Genomic DNA, 6,146 nt, shown 5'->3' on the forward strand with positions numbered 1-6,146 from the left:
GATGTGTTTGTGCTTGTGTGTGTGGTTGTGTGTGTTCGTGATTGTGGTTGTGTGTTTGGTTGTGTGTGGCTGTGTGTGGTTGTGTGGTTGGGTGAGGTTTTAGTTGTGTGTATGTGTGGTGGTGGGTGTGATTGTGTGTGTGGTTGTGTGTGTGATTGTGTGTGTGTGTGTGGTTGTGTGTGTGGTTGTGTGTGTGTGTGTGGTTGGGTGTGATTGTGTGTGTGATTGTGTGTGTGGTTGTGTGTGTTTGTGTGTGTGGTTGTGTGTGTGTGGTTGTGTGTGTGTGTTGTTGTGTGTGTGTTGTCTGTGTGGTTGTGGGTGTGGTTGTGTGTGTTTGTGTGTGTGGTTTTGTGTGGTTGTGTGTGTGTGGTTGTGTGTGTGGTTGTAGTTGTGTGTGTGTATGTGGTTGTGTGTGTGGGTGTGTGGGAGTTGTGGTTGTGTGTTTGGTTGTGTGTGCTGTGCTTGGGGTTGTGTGTGTGTGGTTGTGTGTGATTGTGTGTATGTGTGTGTGGTTGTGATTGTCTGTCGTTGTGTGTATGTGGTTGTGTGTGTGTGGTTGTGTGTGTTTATGTGTGTGTTTATGTGTGTGTGGTTGTGTGTGTGGTTGTGTGATTGTGTGTGGTTGGGTGTGATTGTGGTTGTGTGTGTGTGGTTGTGTGTATGGTTGGGTGGTTATGTGTGTGCATTGTTTCGTGTGTGTGGTTGTGTTTGTGGTTGTGTGGTTGTGAGTGTGTTTGTGGGTGTGGTTGTGGCTGTGTGTGTGGTTGTGGCTGTGTGTGTGGTTGTGTGTGGTTGTGGTTGTGTGTGAGGTTGTGTGTGTGTGGTTGTGTGTGTGTGGTTGTGTGTGGTTGTGTGAGTGTGGTTGTGTGTGGTTGTGTGAGTGTGGTTGTGTGTTTGGTTTTTTCTGTGTGTGGTTTTGGTTGTGTTTGTTGTGTTTGTGGTTGTGTGTGTGGTTGTGTGTGCTTGTGTGTGTGCGTGTGGTTGTATTTGTGTGGTTGGGTGTGGTTGTGTGTGTGTGGTTGTGTGTGTGGTTGTGTGTATGGTTGGGTGGTTATGTGTGTGCATTGTTTCGTGTGTGTGGTTGTGTTTGTGGTTGTGTGGTTGTGAGTGTGTTTGTGGGTGTGGTTGTGGCTGTGTGTGTGGTTGTGGCTGTGTGTGTGGTTGTGTGTGGTTGTGGTTGTGTGTGAGGTTGTGTGTGTGTGGTTGTGTGTGTGTGGTTGTGTGTGTGGTTGTGTGAGTGTGGTTGTGTGTGGTTGTGTGAGTGTGGTTGTGTGTTTGGTTTTTTCTGTGTGTGGTTTTGGTTGTGTGTGTTGTGTTTGTGGTTGTGTTTGTGGTTGTGTGTGCTTGTGTGTGTGCGTGTGGTTGTATTTGTGTGGTTGGGTGTGGTTGTGTGTGTGTTTGTGGTTGTGTGTGTGTTTGTGGTTGTGTGTGTGTGGATGTGTGTGTGGTTGTTTGTGTGGTTTTGGTGGTGTGGGTGTTGTTGTGTGTGTGGTTGTGGGTGGTTGTTGTGTGTGGTTGTGAGTGTGTTGTGTGTGTGGTTGTTTGTGTTGTTGTGTGTGTGGTTGTGTGTGTTAGTGTGTGTGGTTGGGTGTGGTTGTAGTTGTGTATGTGTGGTTGTGTGTGTCGTTATGGTTGTGTGTTTGGTTGGGTGGTTGGGTGTTTGGGTGTGGTTGTGTGTGTGTGTGGTTGTGGTTGTGTCTGTGTAGTTGTGTGTGGTAATGCGTGTGGTTGTGTTTGTGGTTGTGTGTGTGGTTGTGTGTGGTTGTGTGTGTGGTTGTGTGTTTGTGGTTGTGTGTGTGATAGTGTGTGTTTTTGTGTGTGTGGTTGTGTGTGTGGTTGTGTCTGTGGTTGTGTGTGGTTGTGGGTGTGGTTGTGGGTGTGGTTGTGGTTGTGTGTGTGTGTGGTTGTGTGTGTGTTGTGGTTGTGTGTGTGGTTGTGTGTGCTGTGTTTGTGGTTGTGTGTGTGGTTGTGTGCATGTGTGTGGTTGTGGTTGTCTGTGGTTGTGTGTGTTTATGTGTGTGTGGTTGTGTGTGTTTCTGTGTGTGTGGTTGTGTGTGTGGTTGTGTGAGGTTGTGGTTGTGTGTGTGGTTGTGTGTGTGTGTGGTTGTGTGTGTGATTGTGTGTGTGATTGTGTGTGTGGTTGTGTGTGCGTGGTTGTGTGTGTGGTTGTGGTTGTGTGTGTGGTTGGGTGTTGTTGGATTTGGTTGTGTGTGTACTTGTGGTTGTGTGTAGGTGGTTGTGTGTGTATTTGTGCATGTGGTTGTGTGTGCGGTTGTGGTTGTGTGTGTGGTTGTGTGTGGTTGTGGTTGTGTGTGTGGTTGTGTGTGTGGTTGTGTGTGTGGTTGTATGTGTGGTTGTGGTTGTGTGTGTGGTTGTCTGTGCTTGTGTGTGTGGTTGTATGTGTTAGTGTGTGTGTGGTTGTGTGTGTGGTTGTGTGTGGTTGTGTGTGTGTATGTGTGTTTGGTTGTGTGGTTTGGTGTTTGTGTGTGGTTGTGTTTGTGGTTGTGTTTGTGGTTGTGTGTGCTTGTGTGTGTGCGTGTGGTTGTATTTGTGTGGTTGGGTGTGGTTGTGTGTGTGTTTGTGGTTGTGTGTGTGTTTGTGGTTGTGTGTGTGTGGATGTGTGTGTGGTTGTTTGTGTGGTTTTGGTGGTGTGGGTGTGGTTGTGTGTGTGGTTGTGGGTGGTTGTTGTGTGTGGTTGTGAGTGTGTTGTGTGTGTGGTTGTTTGTGTTGTTGTGTGTGTGGTTGTGTGTGTTAGTGTGTGTGGTTGGGTGTGGTTGTAGTTGTGTATGTGTGGTTGTGTGTGTCGTTATGGTGAGGAAAATTAAATTTTGGTCATTATGTGTTCCCTAGCGCGTACCCCACCGACTCCATGTACCAGCTTAAAGTGCATGTAACTTCCCTCCTGTGCCAGCTATGAAGACGCAGATACATTTGCGTCCAACGTTAACTTGTCCTCTTTCATTTCCACCATGAATGGATTATGTGGTCCGTTCCTAAGTATGCTATGCCAATGTCTTTTTGTAGTACACTTTTAAGTAATTCCTGCTCTATCAAGAGTAGGCCCTGAATTTCTGCCATCTGAACCACTTTTGTGGCTCCTGGCTCTGCCCAGGCTACCTCTGTACCCGTGAACTCTGTCCTATTTTCAGTGCGGCTCCTTGCACTCAGCTCAAGCCTGCTTTCTGCCAAGACTGACTATAACCTTCGAGTTATCTGCTCCGCTCCTCGAAAATACATTCCTGCCTACTGGATCCTGTAAACATCCTCCCCAGCTGCAGAACCAAAGGGCCGACCTGTCTTAATGCAAGTAATTGATAGCCTCTGTTGCCATGCTTCCATGGAAGGCCCCGAGCCCCCACGCTTCACATGTAGACACTCAGGCGCTTACACACGCATTCACTGTTAGCATAGAACGGTTCTTGCCCTAAGAGACCTTTCCGCCCAGATAGTGTAGTTCCTAAACACCAGATATTAGATATGATAGAAGTACAAGTTGATCTGACATGCCAGACTTCTGTCTCTTTCCGTCAGTGTAAATGTCAAATCCCCTGCACCCCGTCAATCACACGTCATGCAGCTGCGCGCGCATCCAAACTTCCGATTTCTGCTGACAAAGCAACATTCAGTTAGCACCACCCCTTGGTACCACCCACTTGCGTCACCTATCAGTGACGTTTTCAGCACACACCTCTGGTTCACGCCTAGTTTACGCCTCTTGAGGATGTACTAGTATCACGTGCATGCTGTTATCTTGCCTTCTCTCAGCTGTTACGCCTATTGCATTAATTCTTATGATGTAAATCAAGTATATAAGCTATGTATTGCCAATAAACGGGAGCGCTCTATCCCTTCTGACACCCCTGCGGTGGTCAGAACATGATACTTTGATCAAGACCATTCCTTTAAAAAGGAATAAAACCCTTAGAAACTCTAACACCACGGACTCTGTCTTTTTTCATCCTGATTGAGTTATTATTGATTAAGTACTTACCTGCATAGAAATTAAGAGAGTAAATTATTTATTTACGTCACTTGGCGCCCGAATAGGGACCCCTCCCCCACCTCACGCGCCGGTAGGTGCGGCGCAAGCTGTGTCCCCTGCCATCAGTTAGACGGAACACACGTGTACCGGCAGGATTTCCTGCATCTCCCTCTGACCCACGGAGGTGACGAAGACTGCGATCAGTGCCCAGACGAGGCGGTGAGGAGTGCGGAGGATCCCGACCAGAGCCTAGCCGAAAGAAGCAAGGTCCGAGGTGTGAAGAGGCCCACCAGTTTCCCGAAGTTTTCCGAAGTTTTCCGAAATTTTTCCGAAGTTTTCCGAAGTTCCGAAGTCAAGTCAAGATTCCGAGTCGAGTCCAGTCGAGTTTTCCGAGGCCTTCTGTTTCCGTGCTTCCCGGTGAGTACCGTTGCTGGGTCGTATCTAGACGGGTTTGGGTACGCAAGTCCGGTCTGCACTGTTTTTAGGCAGTGTATCTGTACTGTTTAGCAGTATATAAAGTATTCCGAATTTCTGCACTGTTATAGCAGTGTATCCGTACTGTTGAGCAGTACACTCAGTATAGGGGGGGTAGTCATACATGTTTCAATGTTTATATGTGATTAATGTTGTGGGATGAATGTGACTGTTTAAACGTGCATTATTGTGTCTTTTCGTACAATATAGCTGTTCAGAATATCAAAGAATAAAAGTCGAGCATTCAGTAATAAGTAAGCAAAATGCCGTTTTTTAATAAGTTAAAACAGATAGGAACTAGGAAAGGGTTACTGGAGGAAGAAATTCCTATCCCCCCGAGGGACACTCCAGGCAACTTCATGTATAATAAACATGGCTTAGACGCCATATTATATCTAGATTTATGGGCCGATTACACTAAACACCTAGACGAAAGATACAGATGGCCCGTTAACGGAACATGGGATGCCGAGTGCATCATGAAGGTAGAAGAAGCATTATGGAAAAGAAAAGCTAGACAATCTCAGAAAGACGCCATAGAATTTTGGCGCAAGGAATCCCGTAAGCGTGCTGATAAAGAACTCCGTAGAGAAGACAGACTTAAAGAATCAGACAAGGATCAAGAAAACGAATTAGTTACTGAAGGAATCCGAGTAAAAACAGAACAAATAGATCGTGCCCGAAATAATCTTGTACACGGTATGTATCTCGCAGCAGATGACACATCTGAAGCACAGTCAGAGCCACCGAAAGTTAAAGTAATGCATAAAACTACTAAAGATATATTCCTAAATTCATATCTAGAGGATGTAGCACCAGCTTATACCAATCTGCCTGTTCGTACCCTGCCTACTGACAGGGACGGGGGTGGCACTCCGCCCCCAAATCAAGTGCCGCCGGTACCCCAACCAACATCTCCTGCTCCGCCAGCTCCGCCACTTCCTTCACCCAAGACAGAACTAGCAAAATCAGCTTTAATTGATCTTAAAAGACATATCCAGACTCAGATCCTGTCTCCACGGAGAGGTGATGATCAAGCATCCGCCTCAGGAGGTGCAACAGGGGGTCTACGGACCCCACCATCAGCTCATAGACTAAATCTTAGAGACACGCAGAATCCTTTCCGGTCCCCCAGCTCCCGGTTGGAGGCATTTAAGGATAAAATGACAGTTTGCAGATATGATCCAGTACCCGGAAATGATGACTTAATGATATTAGCGTCACTTCGCTTAAGATCTGCCACCGATAGTTTGCTATGCTATGCAGGCATGCAAGAACGCCTCGACAGAATATATGAGTTTGTACAGACAGGGAAAGACCCCGACAGTGTCAAAGATGCCATGCATAAACAGAAAGTTGACGTTCAAGCACAGATCTTACGATTTTTTATAAATTGTGTGATAAGAGAAAGAGACAGGCCCGAAACAGACCAAAGTGAACTAGACACATTAAACAAGTGGGGTCAAAATATAGCTGACAGAAAACATGATAAAGGGACCTGTATAGCAGCTATGACTCAGAAAATAAGAAAGGCAGTATTAACTGCGCATCAGGGAAATAATGATGAGGCTTCCTCCGAAGAGGAAGAAGAAAAAGAAGCACCCGAAAAATCCACAGATGTTATAGCATATGTAGGTAAGGGAAATTACCCTAAAAGGGGTGTCTGTCTGGAACACAAGAGAGTTTTCCT

The sequence above is a fragment of the Lissotriton vulgaris genome, unplaced genomic scaffold, assembly GCF_964263255.1.
Source record: "Lissotriton vulgaris unplaced genomic scaffold, aLisVul1.2 SCAFFOLD_262, whole genome shotgun sequence".
Classification (NCBI taxonomy): Eukaryota; Metazoa; Chordata; class Amphibia; order Caudata; family Salamandridae; genus Lissotriton; species Lissotriton vulgaris.